The sequence below is a fragment of the Copadichromis virginalis genome, unplaced genomic scaffold, assembly GCF_057382275.1.
Source record: "Copadichromis virginalis isolate Kocher_CV1m ecotype Utaka unplaced genomic scaffold, C_Virginalis_male_GT1.1 unmapped_scaffold_1, whole genome shotgun sequence".
In the NCBI taxonomy this organism is placed as follows: Eukaryota; Metazoa; Chordata; class Actinopteri; order Cichliformes; family Cichlidae; genus Copadichromis; species Copadichromis virginalis.
This window is the reverse complement of record NW_028188589.1, coordinates 8584874-8599123: the sequence shown is the minus strand read 5'-3', so window position 1 is coordinate 8599123 and position 14250 is coordinate 8584874. Positions and strand designations below refer to the sequence as shown.

At 42.4% G+C, this 14250-nt stretch overlaps 1 long non-coding RNA gene across 1 annotated transcript; it reads right to left on the bottom strand.

Moving 5' to 3' along the window:
- Positions 1–314: 314 nt before the first annotated feature.
- On the bottom strand, positions 315–1890 carry LOC146679756 (uncharacterized). Its single transcript, XR_014918518.1, has 2 exons — positions 1434–1890; positions 315–425 (listed from the first exon to the last, which is right to left on the bottom strand). It is a non-coding gene; the product is annotated as an uncharacterized LOC146679756 (long non-coding RNA).
- Between the last annotated feature and the right edge of the window lie 12360 nt (positions 1891–14250).

Here is a 14250-nt window from a genome sequence, read left to right as displayed (position 1 = left end):
TGTTTATATGCTGATTATATTGCTTTATATAAGAAAGGCCTAACTCTGAGTACACTCTGTGCCAAAAAGTGCTGACAGGAAACTGCTTGCTTTTGCAGAAACGTGCTTTTGCAGCTAGAAAGTGAAGCTGATATATATATCAGTTTTAATTAGTTTTTACCAACTGCTTGCTAGGGCAATCCCACGAGTTTGGTGTTTTTGTATTGAACATGATTCCAAGTGCTTTCTATAACACATAGCAGAGGTGCCACAACAAAGACTGAGAAGAGGACAGGAAGAGACAGTGAAAGAGATGCACTCCTTCGCCATTCATGTTAAAGCGTTGCATAGCTTTAATTTTAGAGAGTGTTGCATAACTTTAGTCATTTTTCTACCACAGGTGAAGCCAAGAATTGTGAAGCTCTCTTTTGGCCAAATACCAGAATCTGTAAGAAGAAGAAAAAACAAACAATCAAATAGGTCATTATTAAGAGAACAACAATCTCTTGATGATTATCCACAGTGTCTTTGATAACTCTGAGATACAAACTGTCAAGGATATACACATCCCAGCAAACAATAGCTGTGTTTGACTAAAGCGATTAATAACAAGGACAGAGCTACAATCACTACAGTCAAACATAAAGGGCTTAATCCTGAATCCAAGTCTGAGCTGTGATGCCGTTGGTGCTGAAAGCTGCTCAGATCCTGAAGCTGCACGTTTTGTCTCTCTCTAACCAAACCAGCAGCAAAAGAAGACACATTTCGCTTGACATAAACATTGTCATGAATTCCCTCTTACTTTTGCTGGTTTGCTTCCACCACCATTAAAACACACACAGAAAAACAACACAGCACAGCTCTCTGCCTCTCTCAGTGTACTTTAAGAACACCGTTTCCCATCTCAAATCTCTGTTTTTGGCATTATTCGCTTGCTTGTTATGAAGCAGTCTACCGTTGTTTACAGCCGTTTTTTTTTTTAATGACTTCCGACAAGACAGCCTCATTTCTGCTGTTCAATACCAAATTTTATTTATTTTTTCAAATTAAGTGAAACTGCAAAATGCTCTGCTGTGTCTCTATTAAAACCTCTTATTAAAACCTCTGAATCACTTCAGCAGCATCAGCCAATGTACATTTGTTGAGTCGTGGTTCTCGTCTGCTTTTGTTCTACTGCAGAATAATATTTTTAAGGTTATCTACTGTAAAAAGCTAGGCCAGGAAAATCTGCTTCATGGTTTTGTGTTTTATCCTCAGTTACTTTGACACAAAAGCATCTGCTGTGATGCTCACACCTCTGATGAAGTTTCACAAGTGTCAGTACTGATAAATGATCAGAATTATAATGTTTCTGACTCTCTGAGTAAGAATTAAATGGAATCTAATTGGGACCTTGTGAATTGGAATTGAACAGGTTCTAGAAATCAGTGATGATACTCAGCTCCAATACCCACCTATGATATTAGGCTGACGAACGCTGACTGGGTTTCATTTACCAGCTTTTTATGTTCTTCCTGCAGTTTCCTCCCCACATCACTCATCTTAACTTTTTTCCAGTCCTCCTCAGTCTAAACAGAACACACAACAATACAAAGAAAAGCTCAGGTGATTGATCTCTAACACTAGGCATCCCCAGTCTTATTCTTAGCAGTCTAACTTCTCACCATATCTTTGAAGGCCTCTCCATTGTAGTAGCGCTTGGATGCTGGATACTCTATCGTTTTGTCACATAGTTCCAGGAAACTGGAAGCCACCAGATGCAGCTCCTCTCCGTCATAGCCGTACAGCTTTTTGTCCTCACGCGTCATCAGCACAAGCTCGTCACATGGACATGAGGTGCCCTTTACCACACCAATAACCTGCATTTTTACAATCTCGGGAAGGTAGAATTTTCCCCAGGCGTTAACTTCATCCCCGTTGTATTTGGTGTTCTCAAGCTCTTCTATCCACAGGTCAGCACCACTTGGCTTCTTCAGGTGAACGCACATGCTTTTGTTTTTGGAAACAAAATCTTTCACCCATTTCAGGTACTTTTCACCTGGAAAGAAGCAGACAAGGAAATATGGATGAATGTAGAAGTGTTGGAAAAGACAAATAGCAAGGTTATCCTACAGCAGTTTGTGAAAATGTTGTATCTTGAAATAAGCAGGCAAAATGAGGATCTCACTTATCTCATATGTTCTGACTACCGACTTTCTTCAGTTAAAGGACAAAAAAAGGGCACACTGGAGGCTGACAGAGTGTGCAATGGTGGGAATCATTTTGCAGAACTCACTAAAGTTTGTTTCTCCTGGAACAAGCTTTTTACACTTCGGCACATGAAAATACTGTGTTAAACTAAAAAAGAGCACCAGACCAAGGTCTACAGTACTAACAGAAAAGCATGCCGTTACCTGTTGCCTGTCGACACAGCTGCTGATCTTCCTCACCAAAAAAAAAATGAGGATCCCTGAAAGGAATAGAAAGGTTATGTTAAAATGAATGACTGTCACGGTGATCATGGGAAGCTCCGAAATATCACAACAATAGCTACGAAATCACAAAATGCATTGTGATGTCTGTAAGCACCAAACATGACATCTCTGCAAATTCATCTTGAAACATGTAGGTACCTCACACGTACAGCTGCAGCCATCTCAGCCATTTATCACTGTGGCTGCCAAGTGGCTGCCACTTCACAAGCGCATGGCCCAACATAGAAGAGCCACCTCCACAGGACAAGACTCAGCAGTCCATCTGCATCTTAAGGATAAAGGACACTCTTTCGAGGATGCTAATGTTCACATTTTGGACAGAGAGGACAGATGGTTTGAAAGAGGAGTGAAAGAAGCATCTATGTCCACTGTGAGCGACCATCTTTGAACAGAGGCGGGGTTTACGACACCAACTCTCTGCCATCTATAATCCAGTTTTGAGATCCTTCCCAGACGCCTTAACGCCCACTCACATCCTGGGCCATCTGACCTCAGGAATTCGCATGATAAGGTGGGGCCAGGTTTCACAATGAACTCACCCGAAACTCTGGCTGATTGGGACCCACACCCAGTTTCACACCTTGGCTCAGGTGATTAGAGGATCATCAGGGGGTCCTTTTGTCCCTCTGTGGGGGGTCACTCCCACTAGGTTTATATCTGGGACTCTCCACCATTTGACCTTAGAACTGAAGAAGCTTCTCGGATGAGAGGTGAAACGTCTTCAAGTAACTTAAAGAAGTCCAGACGCTTTTCTTTGCAAGCTCCTTTGACTACGATGACCTGGATGACTGAGAACCTTCACAGACATAAGGTGAATGTGACAAACAAAGCGCCTTCTTGTTCTCTGTGATAATGTAAAGTTATTAATGAAAAAACAAACGAGTAAAAAACGGACTGGAAACATGTCTTCAATCAAAACTCGACAAAAACAAAGAAACAGCCTCACTTCTCTGCGACGCTCCCTAAAAATGACGTTACGTGTTACGTACCAGAGATTTCTATACAGCCCTTTATCAAGCCGAGAGAAAGTGACGCAAAACCCTCCAACTAATAACGACTAGCAGAGAGGCTCAGCTGAGTGTAGTTACCTGGTTTGCAGACGCATACAGACGTTTCCTGTCCTCTCGGACGCAGCTGTGATAGAACATGTGGTGCATTACCGCCACCAACTGGCTTGGAGTGAGGACCGGAAATCGCTCATGCCAAATCAAAAAAAAAAAAACATAAAGAAAGATTAAGTGAAGAGATAAATGAATACATTAAATCAAGAAGAAAAAAACCCACCACCGGACATATACATCCTCATATCCTTCTGTACAAATGAGTTTGTTTTAGAAACTGAAAAAAGCCACAAAACCTTCACATCTAGAAATCCTTTGCAGTAAAACTTGTTTTTTGGCAGGTTCCACAGGTTTTGAATCAGTTTTCTTCTTTATTCCTGATAATTTTGACAATGAAAAAGAACATGTTCTATAGGGCTTTGGAGTTGACGTCACGCCGCAATGCATTGTGGGAGCGCGGCACCATTTTCGAGGTCTACGAATCAAAACAAACACACTGTGTTGGAACGACGATTACAAGATGCTTAAAAGCAGCTCAAAAGAGAATGGACTGTATAGAGACCGATTGCGTCCAGAGGCGAAGCGGCGGTACTTGCAGAAAATAGCGTGCAGTGGAAATGTGGACCCGTATGAAATACGGCCGTGGAGTAGAAACCCTGAAGACGTAGCCTGATATATTTTCGTACCTTATCTGTGGAGTCAGCGCGTACAAGTCGTCATTCAAACAAAGGTAAGTCAGCTCGAGTACTGCGTGTGAAATGCGTTTGATTTCCCTGCAAACATTCACATTAGTGCAGCATAAATTCATTCATGAGGGGAAATTACAGTGAGAACATGTGGAGGCTGTTAGAGGGAGAAGATAGTGAGTTCAGTGCAGGGCTGTGCAGAGAGCAGTGTTGGTCAAGTTACTTGAAAAAAGTAATCAGTAACTAATTACTGATTACTCCCCCAAAAAAGTAATCCCGTTACTTTACTGATTACTTATTTTCAAGAGTAATTAATTACTTAGTTACTTAGTTACTTAGTTACTTTTTAAAAACACGATTTACAACCTGAAGAGGTGATAAAGTGATAGATCTTTCAGCCCAATTCTACTTTTTCTACATAATCCATCATACAAAATGTAATCAAATGGAAAAGTCTCTTTTTTTAACTTGTTTTATCAGTTTTAATCTTTTAACTTTATGCATCAAGCAAAACATTTAATTATATGCAACATTCTCTGAATTGAATAAATTAGTTTAACATTTAAACCTATTTTCTACACATTCCAGCACATAAAATAAAATATTTTTTGTGTTTTCACTCACTCTTTCAAACAGATGCAAGTAAAACACAGCAGAAAATAAATAAAGTCAAAGACTCAGCGGTCCTTTTGCTCTATTTTCACCTGTAAAGCAGGAGCAGGGTAGGCGGAGGGTTACCCTGGTGCAGGTGTGCTGCGGTCAGTTGAAGAATCCGCGCGAGTGTCTCTGTGAGTTTCCCATTACGTCGTAGCTACTCGGTGCTTGCTCGGAAGTTTAGGGTTTTTTTTCGCTGTAAAAAGAAGTTTTCTTCCCACGCACGATGGACGCTAATGTTTTTGTCACTTTTTATGGAATCAAACTCAAAGTAAGGTCAGTACTTCCACACTTTAAACGCTGCACGCTCATACTCTCTCCCGCACTCGATATATGATCCATTGTTGATCTGCACACAGCTGCTGTCACCAACGTCGCACTTGCTTACGTCACTGTCATGAGACATTCTCGCAAAAAAAATCACGGTTTTAGTAACGCAGTAACGCAGCGTTCCTACGGGAAAGTAACGGTAATCTAATTACTGATTTTGCAATAGTAATCCCTTACTTTACTCGTTACTTGAAAAAAGTAATCAGATTACAGTAACGCGTTACAAGTAACGCGTTACTGCCCATCTCTGGCAGAGAGGTTTAAAGGGGCGGGTGCTCAAAGTTAAAAAGGGGCACATTGAACCAGGCTGAATAACAACAACACACATTCATCAAGAATCTAATATGGGAAGGGCAGGGCTGTGTTGGTCTGAGACTGTAGACATTAAAAAGTCCACAGGAGAGATGGTAGCTGATTAAACAAGTGTCATGAAATAATAACAAAATGCAAAGATTGGTGACAGCGCTTGGAACCATAAGGCAACAAAAAACTATGTATGTAAAAAAAAAAAAAAAAAAAAATATATATATATATATATATATATATATATATATATACAGTGGGGCAAAAAAGTATTTAGTCAGCCACCGATTGTGCAAGTTCCCCCACTTAAAATGATGACAGAGGTCAGTAATTTGCACCAGAGGTACACTTCAACTGTGAGAGACAGAATGTGAAAGAAAAATCCATGAATCCACATGGTAGGATTTGTAAAGAATTTATTCGTAAATTAGGGTGGAAAATAAGTATTTGGTCACCTCAAACATGGAAAATCTCTGGCTCTCACAGACCTGTAACGTCTTCTGTAAGACGCTTTTCTGTCCCCCACTCGTTACCTGTATGAATGGCACCTGTTTGAACTCATCATCTGTATAAAAGACACCTGTCCACAGCCTCAAACAGTCAGACTCCAAACTCCGCCATGGCCAAGACCAAAGAGCTTTCGAAGGACACCAGGAAAAGTATTGTAGACCTGCACCAGACTGGGAAGAGTGAATCTACAATAGGCAAGCAGCTTGGTGTGAAAAAATCAACTGTGGGAGCAATCATCAGAAAATGGAAGACATACAAGACCACTGATAATCTCCCACGATCTGGGGCTCCACGCAAGATCTCATCCCGTGGGGTCAAAATGATCATGAGAACGGTGAGCAAAGATCCCAGAACCACACGGGGGGACCTGGTGAATGACCTGCAGAGAGCTGGGACCAAAGTAACAAAGGTCACCATCAGTAACACACTACAACGGCAGGGAATCAAATCCCGCAGTGCCAGACGTGTTCCGCTGCTGAAGCCAGTGCATGTCCAGGCCCGTCTGAAGTTTGCCAGAGAGCACATGGATGATACAGCAGAGGATTGGGAGAATGTCATGTGGTCAGATGAAACCAAAGTAGAACTTTTTGGTATAAACTCAACTCGTCGTGTTTGGAGGAAGAAGAATACTGAGTTGCATCCCAAGAACACCATACCTACTGTGAAGCATGGGGGTGGAAACATCATGCTATGGGGCTGTTTTTCTGCCAAGGGGACAGGACGACTGATCCGTGTTAAGGACAGAATGAATGGGGCCATGTATCGTGAGATTTTGAGCCAAAACCTCCTTCCATCAGTGAGAACTTTGAAGATGAAACGAGGCTGGGTCTTCCAACATGACAACGATCCAAAACACACCGCCCGGGCAACAAAGGAGTGGCTCCGTAAGAAGCATTTGAAAGTCCTGGAGTGGCCTAGCCAGTCTCCAGACCTCAACCCCATAGAAAATCTGTGGCGGGAGTTGAAAGTCCGTGTTGCACGGCGACAGCCCCAAAACATCACTGCTCTCGAGAAGATCTGCATGGAGGAATGGGCCAAAATACCAGCTACTGTGTGTGCAAACCTGGTAAAGACCTATAGTAAACGTTTGACCTCTGTTATTGCCAACAAAGGTTATGTTACAAAGTACTGAGTTGTATTTTTGTTATTGACCAAATACTTATTTTCCACCCTGATTTACGAATAAATTCTTTACAAATCCTACCATGTGGATTCATGGATTTTTTTTTTTTCACATTCTGTCTCTCACAGTTGACGTGTACCTCTGGTGCAAATTACTGACCTCTGTGCAAGTTCCCCCACCTAAAATGATGACAATCAGTGGCTGACTAAATACTTTTTTGCCCCACTGTATATATCAGCAATCAATCAGAAAATCATTGGTTCATATTACAATTAAATATGAACAGGCTCCTTAGATGTAAGCAGTTCAGATCTGATGTCATTTACATTCTTCACACAGCACATTCGTCCAGGCTGACAGGTAAACATAGAACTAATCTCAGGTAACATGACTCATAGTAGAGATCCAGTAAGAAAGATTGCAGGCTCTAATATTATTACCACACAATCCAAGGACACACCAACAGCTCAGATTTGTAGAACTATTTAAACAAATGTCTTCTGAATATTCAATTCAGGTTCACAGTGGGGGGGGGGGTTTCGTGGAATTTTTTAAATAAAGTCTGCAACACAGAAAGAGCTGTGATCAAGCTATTTATTACTGCGCCAACACACATCAAACATCACAGTTCAGTCATGTCAGCGCTGCCACAGAGGTCGTGCTCCTCCTCCTTTACGCCTTCCAAGGAAGAGGGAGGAAGTTACAAACTGATCCTACCACACTTCACGTGTCTCGCTATGAAACCTAACGCATCAATGGTTGTGCTGTTTTGTGCCCTTGGCCTTATCAGCACCTGTAAAGGGAGTTGTTTTCTCAAACTGCTGAAGTAAGTTCATCTAGTTTTAGAAACTTTCACTGAACAGTAACAGTGTCACAACTAAGCATATGCATAAGCACTTAAACACTTTAAATGAGAATAACAGAACATTTCTATTACAGAGGCTGGAACCTGTCCCAGTAGTAGGTAGAGCACACCTGGACAGGTCACCAGTCTGTCAGAGGACTAACACAGAGACAGACATCAGAGTAACAAATCTATTTAAAATTAATGTAAGTTTGCTGCAGCTGTATGTATGAACATGTGTTTCTGTGCTCACAGTCCACCTCTCAGGAACCTGCAGTTCACTTTTAGTCTACTTTAAACAGACCTCACAAAAGGCTGATGTGGCTGGATCAGTAGTCTGATTTGAGTACGATACCTTTGGCCAGGGATTCATCTGGTGCATCGCTTCACTGCAGTCTTACGTATTTTCCCCACACCTGAATAAAAAAATACTGATATATACAAATAACAGCTTCAGCTGATGCAGCCTGACTCAATCCTAGACGTTCAGCACACAGAGACACAGAGGTGCCGTTTAAAGTTTAGTGTTAACCTGAGTCACTGATCATTTGCAGTATTACAGAGTCTGGCAGTCTTTGCATGATGTCCACGTCACTGTAAGTTTCTAGCTGACTTCACTGCAATTTCAATTTCAATTTCTGCTGTTCACAAACGCTGTCCATCTAATCTGACTGAGCTGGAGCTGTTTTGCAAAGAAGAATGGGCAAAGATTTCAGTCTGTAGATGTGCAAAGCTGGTAGAGACAGACCCTAAAAGACTGGCAGCTGGAACTGCAGCAAAAGGTGGTTCTACAAAGTGTTGACTCAGGGGGCTGAATAATTACGCACACCCCACTTTGCAGTTATTTATTTGTAAAAAATGTTTGGAATCATGTATGATTTTCGTTCCACTTCTCACGTGTGCACCACTTTGTGTTGGTCTTTCACCTGGAAGTCCAATAACATTGATTCATGTTTGTGGCTGTAATGTGACAAAATGTGGGAAAGTTCAAGGGGGCCGAATACTTTTGAAAGCCACTGTATATGTAGACACAGGACTACAAGTAGAAGATCAGACATGAAAGTGGAGATAACACAGAAGACCTGCAGCAAAGGTCAGAGGTCAGACTGGGCCCTGGATTCAACAATGAGCCAATGATCATCAAGCAGTGACTAAAGCAGAGCCCTGACGTTCTGACATTCATCACACAGTCAGAACAAATGTCTGCTGATGACTTCATCTCATGAAACGACTGATAGATGTCAGTTCATTGATCAGCTGAGCTGCTGATCTTCATCGTCACAGAAACATTCAGCTTGTTTCAATCAGTAAATAACTCCCACTACTCCCAGTTTGAACTGTTCCCACTCAAAATGCTGTGAGAACAATGATCATTGTAGAACTTCACAAACATCACGTGTTGTTTTCCACATGTAAGATCAGCAAACACACAGAAACTTCCTGTTGCCACACACGGCCTCTAAAATCTCTTCCACGCTTTCTGTCTGAAGTCCACTCTCTGTGTCGGATCCACAGGAAACAACAAGATCTTATTAACATGGTTTTCAATGTGTCTCCTTCCAAAAAGTCCAACCAATGAACAAATGTGTGTATTTGTGGAGGCCGAACAAAAGCATGACACATTTCTCTGTTTCTATAAACTGGAGTCAAACACAAACATGAAGAGTTTCACTGACAGACTCCAAAATGCCCCCACAGTGGATCAAAGGGAAATCCTACAGTGTGGCCAGAGACTCTTAATGGCTCCAACATCAACACATCCACAATGTTGGATCCAGTTCTGCCTCACAGAGTTACTAAGACACACCCTCTGCCAGCATCACAACAGCTCCACCTGCTTCACCTGCCTCCTCAGCATCCGTACACCTGAAGAGAAAAGAAAGGCTCCAACAGCTCAAATCTACAAAGGATTCATGAAGTTTCATCCAACAATAACATGTTTGCCTTCCACAGTGTGCTGTTAGACACCACTGTACCTCTGCCATTTCAAAAAGAGCAGCTTGGGAACATTTTGGCTCCAAACACTTTGTGTTTAAGTTCTTTGTTTTCTTTGTGAAGCCGACAACATCTGGAGCTTTGTGACTCATAGAAACATCATTTTGTTCTTTAGATGACAGCAGATTGGGACTGAATAATCAATCACTATCAAACCAATAAAGACAAACATGCTGATTTTACAGGAACTTTGTTGGAGAAGCTGCAAAGACATGAAACTGGTGGAGATCCCAAACCAGTTGATAGTGCTGGTTATTCCAAATAAAGCTGTTTCCCTTTGAGATGAAATGACTTTGTGTCCTGATATATAATAAAGATGTTGTTGTTTTTGAGCCCCTGTATTAAAAGTAGTTTAAAGTCAGCTTGAGTTTGATGTCTTTATGTCAAAGCTGCTCATGATGTTGAGCTGCTGATGGAATAAAAACAATATAAAAGCATGTAGTCCAGACTTAAATGTAGCCTGTTGTTAGCTGAGGTCCACACACAGTGTTTGACAGTGTAAAGTGTGTGAAAGGGCTGCTGGTGGAGCTCACTAGGATGAGCAGGTGACCACGAGGTGGAGAGCAGCTGGCCTGGCTTTGACCCGGGCCACGCCCCCTTTCTCTCTGCTTTGCTGTCACTTATCTTCACTGCTCTGTCCAATAAAGCTGAAAAAGGCCCCGAATCAAAGAAATCTGCTGCAGCCTCTGAAATGTCTTCTGTTTCCTTCCCGACGGCTTTTTCACCGTCAGCCCATCAGACAGTCCAGCAGCATTTATGATGATGTCATGATGTTGAAGAGGCTGCTACGGTGGCCTCCCATGACCCCCAGCCTCATCACAGCTGAGATGCAGACATTTGAAAACATTCAGCAGACAACTGAATAACAGTCCAACACAACAGTCTGTGTGCAGACACACACTGACCTTTCATATAGTCAAACACAGCTGGTTGAGTCATTTCTCTGTGAGTCTAAAGTGAATCTAGTATTTGAAAGTCCACTTCCTGTATTTGTTGTTGAAGACTTCTTCAGCTTCTTCTCAAGGACATCAGCTGCTTGTTTGGCAGCAGAGGCAGTTAAGAAGCTTCCTGAAAAACACTGAACAGTGAGTTCACTGTGGCATATGACAGATTCAGCTTTCTGTGTGCAAATGTGTCTGTGTCGACCTTTCAAATGCTGTTGAATCCAAAACATCAGCGGCTCCTCGGCTGCTCACTTCATGCACTTCTGTCTGTGTGACAGTCCAATGACATCACAGCTGTTTCCAGCCCCAGTGTCTCAGGACTGGACACCTTTAAACATGTCGAGGATCAAACAGCGTCCAGCTAAACACACATGAAACTATCAGAGCTGACAATCATTCCAATAACATCTAATGGTTCATGTATGTAGACACAGGACTACAAGGAAATGGCTCTCAGCATCTGGCTGTGGGAACACATGAGTCCCTGTTTGTGTTCAGATTGTGTGCATGTTTTAGACGTGTGTCACATGTAGAAACACAACAATCCCACAATGACACACAGATGTGTTTGACACAGCTGTGCAGCTGTAAGTTGTTTCTAATGATTCATTGAAGCTCTTCTAACATTCTGGAGACGATCAGTACATGAATCTGTTCAACACGACAACAATTTGACTTCAGTGTGAACGTTTGCATTAAATAACCTTCTTCATCCAGCTGACAGCATCTTCATCCTATGATGTGAACAGTTCCTCCTGTTGATGACAAACCTCTGACAGGATCTGCTTGAGGAGCTTTTTCATGTGCAGCTCTCTGAGCTCAGGGCTGAGCTGCTGTTTCATCTTTAAGAGCTGCTGCCTCCTCGCCGGACTTGTTCTCCTCTTCTTCTCCTAATGACACCATTTCTGCTTCATATAAAATTCAATAAAGATGCTGACATGTATCTGTAGCAGCAACATCATTGAATCTAGAACAACTGGAGCCAAACCAGTGGCTCTGCTGGGATCACTGGTGAGCCAACACTTCCTTGTTGATGCAGATTTCAGGGCTTCCTTTTGCTCCTCCGTTATAACTGTTCTCTCTTCTCAACACATGATGACACAAAGGAATCAGCAGTGACAAAGATGATGCTGAAGAGAAGCACACACTTCACACATATAACAGACCAGTGCAGTTACACACACCTCTGCTCGACATCAGGCCTCAAACAAAGACACAAAACACTAACTTGACTCTAAACAGAAGAAACGAGCAGCTGTTTCTGTTCTGTGCTTATTTATATTTGACACACATGCTTCTCTTTGTGCAAACACACATCGCACTATAAGGGTAACCTCGCACACAATGATTGGACAGCACAGTGATGATGCTGGGAGATCCTATACGCAGCAACACAGAAACACTGAGAACTTTAAACAATGATGGAAAGTGTTATAAATGACTTGTTGGCCTCTGATCTGTCACAAACAGCTGAAACGTGTCTCTCATGAGTCACATGAAGGTTTTTGACAGAAAGGACAAAAAGTAGCTGCAGTCAGTTTGTGTCATTTTTATATTTATTCATCTGGGAGAAAAATCTGAGGGACATTAAAATGTGTTTTCAACAGAGACAAGAACATGAATATAACAGAACAGGTAAATGAACATGTTTCAAGTAAACAGCTGGACTGATCAGGTCCAAACACAGAGTGATAAACTTGTCAAACAGCTGTCATATCTTTATATAGAAGCTCTTTATAAATGCTGCTCACTGCAGTCTGTTTACTAATAATGTCAAAGTGTTAGAAACACAGAAACATCAGAATGGTCTTTGTTCACAGAAACCTGTCTGGGATCCTTTGTTGTTCTTTTGATGCAGAGTTACATTATAAATATAAAGAGTTATTTCAGAGTCTCATCAGTTTTCCTGCATGTCTTTATTTAACACATCAGCAGGGCTGAAGCTCTCATGTTAAACACACACTGATCTATGGACACGTTCATGTGTTTCTAACAGAACCAGGCTGTTATCAGCCTGCACTAACATTATGTCACACACACTGAATGTAACAGTGACAGTTTACATCATCACACAATCAGCTGTGATTGTTTCACTGTCATCAAACGAGTCAACAGGAAGTAGAATCAATAGAAACCAATCATTTACTGACAGCATGTCTGATGGAAATAAGTGCAGATTATGTATGAAGTCTAACTGCACACAGTAACTGTGTTACAATAAGGACTTAACAGCGCCCTCTGCTGGAGTGTTTCAGTACTGCGTTAACTAGAATACACCACCTCCTCCTCACACCACCTGCTACAGCTCTACTCTTCTATGACTACAGTCATCCACAGCACTGATGTGAGGTCACATGGTTCATATGTAAGGAGCACAGCTGACCTCAGGTCAGTTTAATGACTGTGAGCAGCAGCTGTGTTATTGTCACTGTGACAGGGAGACACTCTCAGACACAGCGCTCATGTCAGCTTGTTCTCATGCAGGAGGATCAGGAGCTCCATGTTTGTCTTTCTGTTTGAATCATGATGTGTTTGTGCCATCAGAGTCTGTCATGAGTACTCAGGGTTTCACAGCAGCTCTTCTGGATGCTGACGAGGACTCCAACCTCATGTTTCACCTCTCTGAGCTTCTGATGTCTGTGAACACTCGTGTTTCTTCTCTGGGCTCATCTGGACAAAAACACCTTTCTGTGTTTGGCTGCAGCCTCATTCTGACTGACAGGAAGTGTGTTATCCATGAGCTGCACTTCTGTGAGGAAGTTTCCTGCTGTGTTTCCTGTCTGTGGACAAACACGAGTGTTCCAGCTGAGGACTTGCTTCCTTCCACCTGTCCATACAGGACATCACGCTGTCTGCAGCTCTGTAAATGCAGCTCCAGGTCCTTCCACGTGCTGCTCTGTATTTGTGCAGTTTGTAGTGTGTCCTGGGAAACGTAGCACACATGGTGTTCTTCTGCTGTTTCCTCCTTTCACTGAGTGTGAAACACTGACGCTGTGCTGTTGTTCACAGAGGGGAGCTGATTCTAGCTGCAGCTGGACTCTGTCATCTAACTGAATGTGTTGGTGCTGATCACGGGGCTCTGAGGGGGGAGCAGCAGGAGGACTCTGGATGCTGACGTCAGTGTATCTGTGGAAGCTCCCACAGCGTGTCTGTCATTCAATATTGTGCTGTATATTGTATCTATGCAAAGATGAACAGACTGTGTGTTCACTGGTCTCTGTGCTGCAGCTCTGATGTCATCATCACTCCCTCCTCCACCCTCAGCAGTCCCAGCATGCTGCTGTGGTGCACCCCACCCTCACTCTACACCTGAGCCACAGACCACACCCTCCACCTCAATATACACC